At 38.7% G+C, this 16,359-nt stretch overlaps 1 pseudogene; it reads left to right on the plus strand.

Moving 5' to 3' along the window:
* Positions 1-4,916: 4,916 nt before the first annotated feature.
* Positions 4,917-8,292, plus strand: LOC104609085 (3-O-acetylpapaveroxine carboxylesterase CXE2 pseudogene; annotated as a pseudogene).
* The last annotated feature ends 8,067 nt before the right edge of the window (positions 8,293-16,359 follow it).

Here is a 16,359-nt window from a genome sequence, read left to right on the forward strand (position 1 = left end):
GTCTTGTGTAGCACATCTTTTTCCTATAAAAAATATTAATATTTTTTGATAGAAAATAATACTACACTAATAAAAGGAATTCACCAATTGTTCAATACAAACTGGAGGACTGTCCCACTAAAATACAATTTCTATCAAAACACTTAGTTTTCTGCGCTAGGGTATGAGCATCCATATTACAATTCCTGAGAATATATCTATACACAACCCAACTTGAAGCATTTTTGGGCACAAAATTTGATTTGTTCAGAAGTAATATTTCCAGGCCAAAACAAAAACGACTATGAACTGAGAGAGTTTACGACATTCATTACATCATTTAAGATTAGAATGGATGCCCATTGATTATCCTTTACAAAAAGAACATTCCAAATTGTTCTTAATTCAAACACCATGAGTCCTTCAACATACTTCCCATACCACTGATTGATTTTCAAAGAAATAAAACCTAGGGGGGGACATAAAAGCCTTAACTAACATACAAGAGGCCATCAACTCATTAAAATAAAGTCTGATGCACCCAAATCATTTAACTCGAAAAACAGAAATTCCGCTTTTATTACTAACTAAAAATCTATGCAATATGAACAATCTTTACCTCCAAATTCTCCAAAACCTCTAAAATTTCTGCATGCCAGTAGGCTCAGTACCAAGATGCCAAGGGGGAGAAGTCGACCTTTGGAAAGTGCTACAATTCAACCCAGTCCATTTCAACACAAATCCTTGGAAGTGCCATTGCTTTGGCCATCTTTAAACCATCCAATAAGCTTGAGCTTCTGCCCAAACATTAGTGGACACCCCATAGTTGGCTAAAAAGGCTTCAACAAAATTATTTTTACCTTGCCTTATTATGCCACCACCACCACTTGGACCCGAATTTCGTTGAGATGTTCCATCCACATTTAATTTGAATCATCCTTGAGAGATCGGATTTTGGGGATGTCTGGTTCCGTTAGCATTTATTGAAAAACCACCATCACATCATCACCATATAGGCATTGGCGCTTATCGCAGATGAAGAAAAATAAAATAATTGTTTAGTTTTATTGTTTATCGAATAAATGGTAAAAAATTAAAATATTTTGATTTTTGCGCATGGAGCATTTGGGAAATGTCAAATTCTTGTTTTCCCCAATGCCTCAATATTTATTGAAACCAAATGCGGATGTGACACACTTTAATGGGTATTAATTTGAGGTGGAGAATAAAAAACGTTTAAAATGAAGTTCAACTAAACAACAAAAACAGGAAACATTTAAAGTAAAAAAAGTTTGACGTTAAAATATATAAATAAATATTTAAAGTGAAAAAGTACAAATAAACATCCATGAAACCAAACACATACTTAGATGAACCGCTTTATCCATCTTTATTTTAATAGAATAATTGGAATTTCCAAAGATTGTATGGCCATCTTTTCCATATTCATCATGCCACTAAACCTGCCCAAAAAACAAGTTACATGTTGCCACCTAGTGATTGAGAGGATTATGAATTGAAAACTCTTGAAGCAACCATCCATTCTCCTTCTATACCTTTCTTTCTAAATTTCCCAAAAGGCAAAACAAAATATAGAAGCTATCACTCCTGCCCATTGGTTTCTTGCATATTTAGCTTCATAGCAACTCCTTATAAGTCTTCGTACCCTTGAAAAGTGAGTGGTGTTGTCTTCGGAGGAGTGGAGTTTATAACACACACTGAGAAGCAATTAAGACGCCCAAACATTGAATATCTATATCAACCCACCCCCTCCACCACTTGACCTCTCAATAATTTTCAAATCAAGAAAAATATTTTTGAGGGAATATTTCTTCACCAAATAACCTTATCCCAGTCCATCTTGGGCCGGAAGAAGCAAGCACAGTTCCAAGCACTCTTGGTTTTGAAATCTCCATGTGAAATATGAAACCACACTAATTTATCTTGTTTTAAAGAGAGCCGAATTTCTAATTTTTTTATAGCTTCGACTAGCTCCGGCAATAACTTCTCCTGAACCTCCTCTAAACCCCACGTAAATTACTGTTGGTACGGACCCTTCACACTATACACCAAGTAAATTATTGTTGCAGTCAAACATACAAATATCATAAATAATCCTGTTTGTCTTAGCAACACCCCATCACTCAATGTTCAAGGTATCGACATTGGGGCGTATCGACCTGTATCGGTATTTTTTCTCAAGTTTTATTATTTTTTGAAATCAGTTCAAATGAATCGATTTAAGGCCCGATTATCCTTTGAACCAGTGTCTGATCCGATATAATTTCTGGAAGGACGTATCAATAAGCCATTGGCATGATATGTATTGATATTGAACCTTGCTATTATTTTAATAACCATATTTTGACACACATCTCCTAATCTTTCTTCCAAAAAAATAAAATTTCAAGCAGAATCTAATATTAAGGTACTTAGGTCGAGGGACAGCACCTTAATATTAGTTATGAAAATAAGTGCACTAATACAGGTTGGAGCATATGAATGATTTGGATTGTAGGATTGAATTCAGTGGTCTTTGTGTGGATTGTTTGGATTGAAGATAAGATCCTTCCATGGTCCACAACATCTCAATGGCCTAGAGAGACGCCTGGGAAAAAATTTAGATGCCATCGACAAGAAAGCAGAGGTTTTTAAAATTTACTTGCATATAACCTTTTGTTGTCCTTCAATTTGGATTCAAGCTGAGATCTGGTTCAACCATTAAGTCCATTTCAGCCCGTGATTTAATTAGGGAAAAAATGGGTTCGGTTTACAAGTCTCAAGATTTGAAATCCGCTTCCAATTTGTCTCTTAGAATTGAAATCTTTCTTCAATTATCTTTTGATTGTCCTTGCCCTTAGCCCCATTACAATGTAGGCCTTAGGCCTCCTTCCATGGCTTTACTATTGTTGTGTTGCTCATACATTTATTACATACACAAAAATAATAATAATAAATACAACAGAGGTAGGGATGGCAATTTTTACCATACCTGGTGGGTATTCACCTCGATGGGGTGGTTTTTTTTTGCTTGAAGGATGGGTTTCAGGGGCGATGATGAGTTTTGGGATTCTACAAACCATATGGGTATGAGTAAGATATGGTGGCTAAACCCAACCCTCCCTAACCCTTATATTGTTGGAAAGCATATAAATTTTATGTATTAGGTGTTGAATTTTATGTGAAGAATAATTGATAGTTTATGTGTTTTTTATATTAATCAAATAATTGGAATTTTGTTGTTTATTTGTATTATTTTACTTATTTATTGCTTATATATAAAGAGAAATAATAGGAAATTAGATGCAGATTCTAAACCCAACCTGCCCCTATCCTTGAATGCATGGAGAGTAGGTCAGGGAGGGTTTTGCATTTTCATATGCGAGGAAGGTTTAGACTCTCAAAATCCAACCCCCTACGGGTTTTGGGGTGGGTATGGTTGGGAGGTTTAGGGAGGTAGGTAGGGCCTAGAATTTATAAAACCCTCCCCAGACCCACCCTGTTGCCATCCCTAAACAGAGCCTTTGGTGAGAGGATGCATGTATCAGCCTATGGACCATTCAAATCTGACACAAGCACCAAGTTTTTTATTCGGATCTCCTACCCACAAGAGCCCTATCTATATACCACTACAGCTGCACATTATGTATATCTCATGTATTTATATATTACCATTCATGGGGAGATGTTACCGATGTACAATAGTAATGTCCTGTGGCTAGGTATGAGATTCTTGTGGGTTAGAGATCCGAATTGCCAAGTTTTGGCTATTGGCTTTTCCTATACCACAATATTAAATTTAACCAAGAGAATGTTTTAACGGACTCCGGATCTCCTACCCACATTTTCACACAACACACTATCTCGTGCATTAACAACATCTCCCCGTATATAATACTATATACAAAGTAAGATGAAATGCTCTCCATATATGACTGCAGTGCCTAACTTCCTTTAATTAGGTATATAACACTTCAACACACTGCCTAACTTCCGGATTCGTTTTATTGGTTACTCTGCCTAACTTCCTTTAATTGTTTCCATCAGCCAAAATCATCAAAGCATATAATTGCAAAACAGGCCTGTCTGGCCTGTAATGGCCCACATGCACAGTGCCATGTCATGTCGAGTACGGCCCACCTGGCCGGGTTAAGCCATGGTTTGAACACGTGGGCCAGTTCGACCCAACACAGACTCATGGGGTCGCGGGCCAGGCCAACCCAACACGGCCTACATTATACTTTATATCAAAATATGATATTTTTTAATAAATCTGATTGCCGCATCTTATATTATGAACCGAGTCAAATGTAAATTCGGATCAGGGCTGTGGAACCAATGGTAATGTCTCACACCAGTAATAAAATACATAAAATCGATTGAAAGAATTATTATTGGTTTCACAGCTTGCTCAACAGCATTCGATTAATCCGTACTTGTTAAATGTAGATTAGAATTTAGACCAAATCTTTGTTTATTTATTACTCTTTTTGACCGCTCTTGAATTATTGTTTTTTGTTTTTTTATTAAATTATTGTTTTTGTTGAGACAAAGGGGTTTGCTTGAGAATTGTTTGATAGGAGGAAATTACTAGGTAGGAGAGAGAAGAAAAAGGAACTTTGATGTAATCACTGTTGATGGATGCGTTATTATTAATCAAATCCTCACCTAAGTTTAAATAAAGGGTAAAATACAAAAATCACCTCTGAATTTTCTGAAAATCATAAAAGTCTCTCCTATAATTTCACTTTAACAAAAATCTCTCAGCTATTTTTAAAATTTTAGACAAAAACCTCCCTTTCGTTAATAACCATGACAGAAAACGTTAAACCGATATCAAATCTTTCCAACTACCTATTTTATTCTTTTACAAATTAATTTACATATGTTTTTATTAAAATACGCTTGTCGATATATTATCATCCCTTTTCCATCGACATACGCCCGTGGACATATTATCTAACAGTTGGAGTCTCGACCTCTGCCTTGGAAAACCGGCGCTGAAGTCTCTCTCGATCTTTGCCACTATTGACCACGCATTGTCGGTGCTCAAGAGCTCAGGCAAGAACTATCTCAGCTACAAACGTATCCGCAGCAGCAAAAATTGTAACTACACATTATACATTCCAAGAGAGAGTGAGATCACAGAGATCTCGTCCTTGAAGCAGTTACAACAGTGGGGTTTTCATGCTTTCACTTGATGGTGGATGAAGTACAAGCTAACCTTCTTCGGTTTCTATGATTTCAAACGGTATGATGTGAGATGGTTGCATTCTCTGGTTATTAGGAGTTGGAGCTTGCTCTTTATATTATTTCAGGATCTTATGTATCAACCTTCAATTGCAAATCTATCAGTTAGGGTTTCATGCAGAAGTAAAGGAGAAAAAAACCCATGTGGGTAGCAGAACTTCAGATTCCTTCACCATCATAATTTGCTGGGTGGTGTGATTGTTGGAAGCAGTTCGGCGACTGGCTTTGGTTGACAGACAACAAATAAAGTTTTGGACTTTTATCTTCTAGGTTGGGTTTTCTTCATCAACAAAATCTTCCATTTTCATGTCCAACAACCAGAAAAAGGAAAGAAAGAAAAAAAAAAAAAAAAAAACAACAAAGAGGACTCTACATCTTCTCATTCGGGTATCTCCCGGTCGGTCTCAGTCCACGACAAAGGCGGAGCGACACTTTCAGTTTGTTATTAATCTAAAGAGGGTTTGTTATTAATCTCCTTTTTCCTTCTTTCAGTTTGCATTTTTCTCTACCAAATAATAAGGGTTTCTCCCAAGAAGTAGCCCTGGAAAATCGGTGGTGGGTCGGAAATGTGGGGTTGGGAGGAGTCAACCCGGTGCTGTCGATCCCGTCCCTTCAACTCAGAAACACAGACGATGACCATGGTGGATTGGGGCGACTCGGTCTTAGGAGAGAGCAAGAGCTTATGGACCTCGCTACTACCACCAATAGCATCGGTACTTCGGTAGCAACAGTACTGCCAATCCTAACGCTTCCAACCAAAACGTTGAAGACAATGATAGCAGGGACAATGATCGAGACACCAAAGATCAGAACGTGATTCGATTCCTCCTCAGCTCCATCGGTCTCTTCTCGCCCATCACGGTGCTGTCCGTCGAAATCATCAGCACTGAAATCCTAGCCATCGGATACCACAACCCGGCCTACTCTACTGTGGACTTGATCTCCAGTTAGCAAACATCCACAGTGGCCGTGGTGGACGACGACGGAAAAGGGAAAGATGACAATATGTCGATAGGCGTATTTTAATAAAAACAGATGCAAATTAATTTGTAAAAGGGTAAAATAATTGATGGAAGGTAGGTTTTTGTCAAATTTTTTAAAAAATAGTGAGGAGATTTTTGATAAAATGAAACTATAAGGGAGGTTTTCTATGATTGTCAGATACTTCAGGCGAGGTTTTTGTATTTTACCCTTAAATAAAAGGGATAATAGCATATAAGGCAATTTTTGGGGTTTAATATCAAAAAAAATAATATTTTTAAAAATAGGTTAATTTTCTTAAAATAATATCAATAAAGGGCAAAAACACTCTTCATCATCTTCTTTTTGTCATTTCTTCACCAGCGCCGCCGCCAACCACCACCATCTGCTGCCGCCTCCACCTCCGACAATGTTCTCGAAGGTGGCCGGAGGCAGAGGTGGTGGCGGCGGCGCTCGTGGTCATTCCTCTGCCCAATGCCACCACTTCCGCCCACCTCCGTCTCCGCCTTCGACAATGCTGCAGGAGGTGGGTGGAGACAGAGGTGGCGGCGGTGGCTCTGGGTAGAGGGATGACCAACAACGCTGCCGCCGCCACCTCTGCCTCCAGCCACTTCCGGCAATGTTTCCAGAAGTGAAGGGGAAGATGGGCGGAGGCAGCGGCGGGTGGCAATGGACGGCAATGCTAGTGAACAAATGATAAGAAAAAGATGATGAATAGTATTTTTGCCTCTTATTCATATTATTTTAAAAAAATTAACCTATTTTTAAAATTAAACCCCAAAAGTTGCCCTCATATGCTATTACCCCTAAAGCAGTAAAACAGGAACCATGCATACAAATCAAAGCTTGCTCTTTGTTATGAGCACCGGTTTAATTAATGAAGTTATCTTAGCTCAATAATATCAAATTACACTCAATTTCTATTTTAAATCAACAACTCATCTTATATTTAATTCTGATCTTTATGACTTGAACCTCAAGAATTCTCTGGCTGTATTTATTTAAGAAGTATGAACTCCATGCATACATTACTGTTTCCTGCAAACTCGATCGGTGGGTGAGCTGAGAGCCTGAGACTCTACTCAGTATCCGTATGGCAGAACATCAGATCATTAACCCTTACACAAGCGTCTACGGATCGTCCACAACTCGGATGACACGCTCACACGACTCAACCATCTCCCCACCACCGCTGCAACTGATGACACCGCCGATCAAAAGTTCCACACCCTAGTTCTTTCCAAAGACATACCACTAAACACCGTCAACAAAACTTGGGTCCGAATATTCCGACCTCACACCTCCTCCTTCAAGCTCCCTCTCATGTTTTACTTCCATGGCGGTGGCTTCATCCTCTGGAGCGCAGCCTCTACAATCTATCACGACTTCTGCTCAAACATGGCCATTCAACTGCCTGCCTTGATCGTCTCCGTCGAGCACCGCCTCGCTCTCGAAAGCGCCTCCCAGAGGCTTATGATGATGCAATCGAAGCGTTGCACTGGGTTAGGAAACACGCCTCGCAGAGCATCGTCAATGGCGAAGAGGACTGGTTGAGCAGAGACTCAGTTGATTTCTCTCGGTGCTATCTCATGGGCAGCAGCTCAGGCGCCAGCATTGCCTTCCATGTTTTCGGATGCTGCCGATGAGCCCCTGAAGATCGTCGGTCTTATCATGCACCACCCTTTCTTTGGTGGGTTGCAGAGAACAGAATCGGAGATGAGATTGTTCAACAATCCGAGATTTCCCATGTCAGTTAGCGACTTGATCTGGGACCTGGCGTTGCCTGTAGGTTCTGATCGTGATCATGGTTACTGCAACCCACTGAAACTTGGTGAGAGCTGCCATGGAATTGGGTTGCTAGGGAGGTGTCTGGTGACTACCTGCGGTGGGGATCCCCTGATCGACCGTCAGACGGAGTTCGTGAAGATGCTGGACGGAGAGGGTGTAAACGTTTTGGCTCAGTTCGACGAGGAAGGTTACCATCTGGTGGAGCTCTATGAACCAGACAAGGCTCAGGCCCTACTTGTGATAATAAAAGATTTCATTTTTCAGTTGCTGGCTCAATCGAAAGAGGGCAGTTGAGCTTGTATATTTCGTTATCATGAAAATTAAATAAAGTAGCTGATGAATATGAATATAATATATTATAAATTCCAGTTATAGAGCCAGACATTTTTTTTTAAGGTTTGTTTCATTCGAGATTGGTACAAAGAGATGCCAACCAGGCCAAATAAAAACCAATATACATTCTCAAGAAGAACAAAACAAATGGATGAAATTTAGTAGAATCAGAATAACTTCTGCAACCAAACAACCATAATTCGCGAGCAAGGTAAGTTAACTTCACCAATAGAAGTGGATAAAAATATTTCCAAACCACCATAACTGGCAAGCAAACTGATAATAGGAGTTACCAACCAAATTAAAAACTGACAGAGGAGGTTACATAGCCACAAGCCAAGAACTATAACTTCCAACTATGCCAAAAAACTGTAGAAGACGCATCATCTGTAACTGCCATTCAACCGAAGAACTGCCAACTGCAAGTTGTCTTCCAAAGAAAGTCAGAGAACTGTAACGTCCAACCACAATGTCGGAGAATGGAATGTCCATACACAATGTCGGAAAACTGTAACTGCCATCCAAAAAGCTGGATAACTGAAACTACCAACCAGGACATTGGAGCACATCACAACCATCTAGGACGTCGGAGAAACTTATCGTTTGAGCACTATCTCGGCCATCTAGCACTGTCTCGGTCAACTAGGACATCAGAATGCCCGCGGAAAGAAAGCAAACAAAGAAAAACAAAGAAGATGAGAGAAACAGAGAAAGAAAGGGATGATCCTCGAGAGATCTAGAGAGATCTCGAGAGAGAGAGAGAGAGAGAGAGAGAGAGAGGAAGACATAAAAGAGGGGAAACAGAGAGGTCGAGAGAGAGAAGGGGGAAAAACACCAAAAAAGGGAGAAACAAAGAGAGGGGAAAAACACAGAGCAGATGAAAACCTCTCTGGAAACAAAGAGAGACAAACCTTGAGAGAACAAGAGAGAAAACCTCTCTAGGAACAGAGAGAGATAAAGTGGGGCGGGGAGGGAGTCACCCCTACCAAAAACTCTACTGCGGACTTTAGCGCTTCCCGTTCCAGAGCCAGACTTGGTAAACATGGCACGTGTTGAGTTCATGGGCAGTCTTCAAATAGTATTTGATGTAGGCGTGGATGCTTCTGCCCAATCGCAAGACTCACGTTTCTGGTGGCATGGGTCAGAGTGGAAATAATCAATTAATGCACACTATCCAATTCGGCTCGACGGGTCTTGGGGGGCCAGTGCAGGGCCATTTGGTGGCTTAGGATGGCCACACCCCCCACGTATGAACTAAATCCCTACTATCCAAACTCACCTACCTCCAGGCGGATTTAAGTACAAATATGAGGTGACCCTTCCTTCAAGTAAAGGATCGAATACTTGAGCTTTCTCACTAGCACTTGAGATATTGCTTTCTAGTGACCTCGTCTGGATGCTCACACCTCAGACCTCGTCCACTCCACACCTCGGTACTAACTTGATCATCGAAGTCCTCACCTCGGGTCTCCACCCAAAGCCTTTGACACTCTTTCGTCCTTGTAGAACCGATATCTCGGTCCTCGGTAGTAGTAGAGCTCGAACTCCGAACTCGTACTTCGGGCCTCAGGCCCCATCCACCTTGGGTTCCACTCCTCGGTTACCTCGGTCCTCGTCCCTTAGACACCTCGGTCCCATTCAAGCTTAGAGAGTGAATCGACAGTGTTGTCCTCAGCCAATCTGAGCATCAACAATTGGCATTGTCTATGGGAAACGTCGCTAAGACATCCCTCAACTTACCTTAAATTCAAAAGAACGCCCCTAATCTTCAGCCAACATGATACAAAACACGAGGAACACCTAGAATCTGGTCACTCATGAACAACTCCAAGCGGTCCTCGACCATTTGGATCACCTCGCCTGACGATTGAGTTCCTAGTCATGAGGATTGGCTCCCCCTACAACGCCATTATGGGGAGGCCGACCCTCCACGCGTTCAAGGCAGCCATCTCCTCCTACCACCTCACCCTCAAGTTTCCCACCGAGCAATTGTTGCTTGTGATCAAGTCTATATTTATCTAAATATACATCTAGTTCTGACTTATTTGAATTTAATTGCTCTTTCTCAAAATAATTAATTAAATTCTTACATAAAAAATCAATAGTCATAAGTCTTAAAAATTATAAATATAATGAAATATAAAGGAATTAAATTACATTATACACATTAAACTTACAAGAATGTCATCATCTTCATCTAAATCAATTCTAACATCATTATTCTCTGTAGAATGTGTAATTGATGATTATGCACTAGAGTTCTTTTTGCATATCCATTAAAGAGCCTGTACAATTGATTATAAAGATAGGTTGATTTTACATTTACAAAATATCACATTTACAGTTTTTGATAATTGACTATCTCTACCCCTACCATTAATGTTCTTTAAAACCCAATTGTTCCATCGAAATTAATATTCCATTAATGTTCCATCGAAATTCATACACACGTTGTATAAATTTTCTTTAAAACCCAATTGTGCCCTTCGTCCCTCTCCCTTCTTCTTCACCATGTCTCTCCTTGGCGACATTTATAGTTAACTACTCCGCAACCGTTCCACTCTCTGTCCCTTCGCTACCGTCGCCACCACTGTTGTCGTCTGTATCCAACCACTATTAGCATAATGAACCCAAGGGAGGCCATTACATGTTACAAGACTGCTACTGGAGAGCTCAGTCGTTGTTGCAAAGCAGTCATGAAACAAGCACGAGAGAGAACGAAGGAACAGGAGGAGAGAGAGAGAGAGAGAGAGAGAGAGAACGAAGGGGATGGTGAGAGAGAATCAATGGCGATGAAACGACTCATGGCGAGCTCGGATCCAGAGGAGGTGAAAAGGGCTAACAATGAACAATATAAAAGGGGAAATTTTGTAGAAGCTCTTTGTTGAGCAACTGGGATTCCACTAGCAGTGATATAAATCTTGTTGAAGCCATTGTTGATCTTCCTGGGTGGATCACCAGAGACCGCATCTGCGACAACGGTATTCATCTATGGCCTCAAAGAGCATAATAGCCCCTAGCACATACACATCGCCGGACACAATAGCTCCATACATCACCTATGACACCACCTTGAAAGAGCTTGTATTTGTTCAAATTTTGAACTCACCTTGTGGATCTTAGCTAGTGAAGCGCAAGCTTTTATCCATCCGAGCTCAATAAATAGCAGTAGGGGTGTCAATTGGTCAGTTTTGGTTTGGATCCAATCCGATCCAAACCTTATCAAATTGCTTTTGGATGGTCCATTATAATTATTAGATTGGGCCAATCCTAAAGAAATTGGTCCATATTCTTATTGGTTTGAAATAGACCTAAACCAAATTTCCAATAATCCAATCATGAGGCCAAACCTTTGTTCAATTTGAAATCAACCAAAACTGAAAACAGAACAAAATCACTTCTATGAAAGTACTTTTGCGAGAGCACTTTTTTGAAAATATTTTTATAAAATCACTTTAATAAAAGTACTTTTATGAAATGTATTTTTACGAAAGCACTTTTATAAAAATACATTACAAAAGCATTTTTACAAAAGTACTTTTATGAAAGCACTTTTACAGAAGTAGTTTTATAAAAGCACTTTTACAAAATCACTTTAATATTAAAGCACTTTTACAAAAGTACTTTTATGAAAGCACTTTTGTAAAAAGTACTTTTACATGAAAGAACTTTTATGAAATCACTTTTACAAAAAAAAAAACTTTTATGGAAGTACTTTTATGAAAGCATTTTTATAGAAGTACTTTTATAAAAGCACTTTTACGAAAGCACTTTTATGGAAGCACTTTTAGAAAATCACTTTTATGAAAGAACTTTTAGGAAAACACTTTTACAAAAGTACTTTTATAAAAACACTTCTATGAAAGTACTTTTATAAAAGTACTTCTACACTTCTATGAAAGTACTTTTATAAAAGTACTACGAAAGCACTTTTACAAAAGTACTTCTACGAAAGCACTTTTACAAAAGTACATTTATTAAAGGTACTTTTACAAAATCGCTTCTACAAAGTACTTTTATAAAAGTCTATGGGAGTACTTTTCAAAAAGTGCTTTTACAAAATTACTTTTATAAAAGTACTTTTAAGTACTTTTATAAAAGCACTTTTCGGAAGTACTTTTATAAAAACACTTTTACACGAAAGTACTTTTACAAGTCTGGAAGTACTTTTCGAAAAGTTCTTTTACGGAAGTGCTTTTATAAAAGTACTTTTATAATAGAACTTTTGTAAAAGCACTTTTATGAAAATATTTTTATCTAAGTACTTTACAAAAGTTTTTTTTCAATACTAAAAGTGCTTTTATATAATTTTTTATATTTCATTCGGTTTGAATTGGATTATTCCAATCCATTTACATTTTAATGGATTGGATTAGATTTGGTTTGTATTGGATTTAGACTGTATTGGGTCTAGTCCATTTATAAGTGGACTCACATTGGACTAGATCGGGTTGGAGCAAATCCGTCCAATTGACACTTCTAAATAGTAGAGAGACAGAGAGAGATTGATCCACTGAAGCTTTTTGACCCCTTGAAGAATTCTGATATGGGTTAGTTGTAGTAAGATACTCCAATTGTACAGTACATAGCAGTTGTTGCCCCTATTCTTCCATTAGCTGCAATCTTGGACTTCAAGAGACGATCAATACAACCAACAGGGAACTGTAATCCTGCTCCGGAAGAGCGAGAGACAGGTTTCTTCTCCATTTTGGTGTTTAGAGATGAGGACGTAATCAGACCTTTTGCCTTTTCCCGACATCTTCCCCACAAAAAGATTAGAGTTTTCAATGATTTAGGAATGGAAAACAAACTCAGAAGTAGTTGCAGAGAGGGATAGAAATAAAGGGGGAGATTTAGAGCAGAAAAGGAGGAAGAGCACGAGGAGGCGGCGAGGAGCCCAGTTCCTGTACATAGTGATGAGCAAAAAGTTTAAGTACATGTGGACAGGCTTTAGTATGCAAGCTTTCAACAGAATCAACAACCTCTGATCCCTAACCCCTTAAATGAATCTCTTGGACTCTCTCCCTCTGTTTATATATTATGGCAGCTCACCCTCACTGGGTTTTGAGATGTTTCATAAATGTCTTTGTTGGTGTTGAATCTTGCTCGCCATTCCATAAAAACATGGGCCTGAATTCGGTGGATTTGAATCTCCAGCGGTGCAACTCAATCAACAGCAATATTTCAAGGTATTTACGAAAAGCATTAATCGTTTTAGTTCTCATTGTTGTGCTTACACACTAAACTACCCTTCTCCAAAAGCTCCAACGTGTTTGCTTTGAAATTTTGAAAGAGAATAAAGGGAAGGCCACGACGAACTCCGGTATGTTTGCTTTCAGTGCTGTGTTGTTGGAATTAACGTGCGGGCAGAGACCCATTGAGCCAAAAGCATTGTCGGAAGAGCAATTCCATGTGGAGGTTGAGAGAGTAGAGGAGAATGGCGAAACAAGGGATGAAATTTGAAAAATAATGGAGGGCAAATTTGACATTTCATTTCATTCCATTAGCATTTAACGGTAATGTCAATTGTCAAAAAACTTAAAAATACTTTAAGCGGCTGTTTGGCATCATTGTCGTTTCCTGGAGCAACGGCGCCACATCGGAAAAACGGTGCTCCAAGAAACGGGCTTTTGTTTGGAAACATTTTTTCAAAGGAAACGGTGCTCCAAGCTACACCTCGGAAATCAGGAATCCATGACTTGGAGCAACAGCAAATTTGGCGTTTCCTGGAATGCAGCTCGTTGCTGCCAATAGGGCAGTGATGTGACACTGATATGGCACTGGATAATTGGTACCAATGCAGAAAACGTTTCCTGGAGCATTGGTACCAAGCAGAAAAAGTGGCTGTTGCTCCAGGAAACGTCCTACTTGGCAACAAGGATTCCAAACAAAAAAAAACACCGTTTTCTCAAAAAACATATACTAAGACAATATGTAAACAGTAAAGATACAGTTTGTCAATTTCGTGAACAATAGGAATAATTTAAAATATTTACCCTTTAATTTTTATTTGACATGCACCAATAAGATGTTGGATGTTTTGAGATTTGTTTTTTGGGTTGGAAATGTATTGCTATTTATTTATTGTCTTGTCAACAAACTGAGTCTATTTGTTGGATATTTTGAGATTTGTTTGTTGGGCGGGAATGCATTTATATTTGGTAAGTGTCTTCTCAATGAACCTGATCGAATCTAGCAATCCACTAGCACTTTGATTATGAAGATGGCGTTGGCAGCCTATTGAGGTTAGATATGTTCATGGGTTGGATAGTTCAATGGGCTGGCCCGGACTAACCCATTTTATGTTGGGTTTGGATAAGCATTCAAACTTGTAGTCTCGGGTCTCTGACTGTTGAGCCCAATTATATTTTGGGTCGGGTTTGGAAACCTAGGGGATCTTTTGACATCATAAAACTCAATTAAAAACAGTAATTGGACAATAAAATGATCACATGTTCATTTTATAATTGGACTGATCGTTCTGATCAAGGGAGCGACACCTGATTGGCTGATTGCTCCCCAGAGATAAATTATATATCAAAATCATAATATAAAACCATCAACTCAACTTTATTCTTTGAATAATGGACTACAGAATAGTTAAGAAAAGAAATTGGAAACAGAAAGAAAAATCTGACCAGCCGTGAATCTTAGGCCCTGTTTGGTTCGTAGGAATAGGGGTCTGAAATTGGAATCGGAATGGGAATTCTGATTCTAACTGTTTGGTTGGATGGAATAAGAATCCCATCCCCATTCTTATTGGAATGGCATTACCTGTTTGAAGGAATGACCATTCTCTACCCCTCTCTTGAGAATGAAATTCCATTCCTACTATTTCAATTTTTATTTCTGTCTGAACCAAATAAATTATGGGAATGAATAATTTTGATCCAAATTCCAATTGCAAATCAAACAGATCCTTATTAGTTCATCTCTTATTATGGAACAAAATTGGGTTCAATTATTCTACAAGTCTGTTTTTTATGAAGGTTCAAGGTGAAAGACTTCTCAAGTATACAATCAATGTAGGGTGATTGTAATTGAAAGGAATATAGAATTCCTTCTTTCGATTGTTATAGCACAGACATCAACAAATTTTCATTTTGGTTTATTACATCTGTTGTCTTATTTGAATTTAGAGCAATTATTTTCTGTAAAACCAATTCTAGGTACATATTTTGAATATAAAGCATCTTCAGGAGATCATTGTCCTGTCATTAACCCCTACGAAGCAGGGGCCTCCCTGCTAATAGAAGAGTAAACGTGAATGAGAGCCTCGTGTGGGGGAGTTGCAGATGAAGAAATTAGTTCAAGGCAATGTTTTCAACCTGTCATTGACCCAACCAGTTGAATCATCCGAACTGTTACCCGGTTAAGATTTTGGATTTGATTCGGTCAAAATCCGTCAGACGGTAAAAAACCGTTGACTTAGTGAAGAACTGTTCAACTAGATCATTCAATCAGTGACCCGTTCAACCCAGTCATTGGGTCGCGGGTTGCACATTCAATGAATGTAAACTTTTGGAGGTTATAACTTTTCACTCTGATGTCTGATTGGAGTGTTTTTTTCTATTTTGGTAACTTTTCTAGATCTATGCGTCCCAAAGCGCCATAGGTGCCTTGCCCCACTAATTTTGCAAAACAAAAAACCCCTTTTTAGCCTCAAATTACAATTTTTAATATTTTTATAAATAAAAATTCAAAACTGAATTTAAAATCAATTAAATATAAAAATACATATAACATATATATATATATGATGTGGCACAGTCTGAATCATTTGACCCGGCTAGTCGAACCGGTGTCCTACTACCTCGAGGCAAAAATGATTCGGCCTCCGGATGTATTGATTTTTTAATGTCAAGATGTATTCATTTTTTGATTCCTACCAAGAAAGGAAATATATATATTTTCAAATTTCAAGTACAGATCGCCTGAGGATGAAATCTCCGCCACTAAATTGGAACCAGATATTAGATATTTATTATGAAGAAAAATATAAATAGTGGGAATTTGGAAAAGATGTTA

The sequence above is a fragment of the Nelumbo nucifera genome, chromosome 8 (assembly GCF_055504915.1).
Source record: "Nelumbo nucifera cultivar China Antique chromosome 8, China Antique-T2T, whole genome shotgun sequence".
NCBI classification, from domain to species: Eukaryota; Viridiplantae; Streptophyta; class Magnoliopsida; order Proteales; family Nelumbonaceae; genus Nelumbo; species Nelumbo nucifera.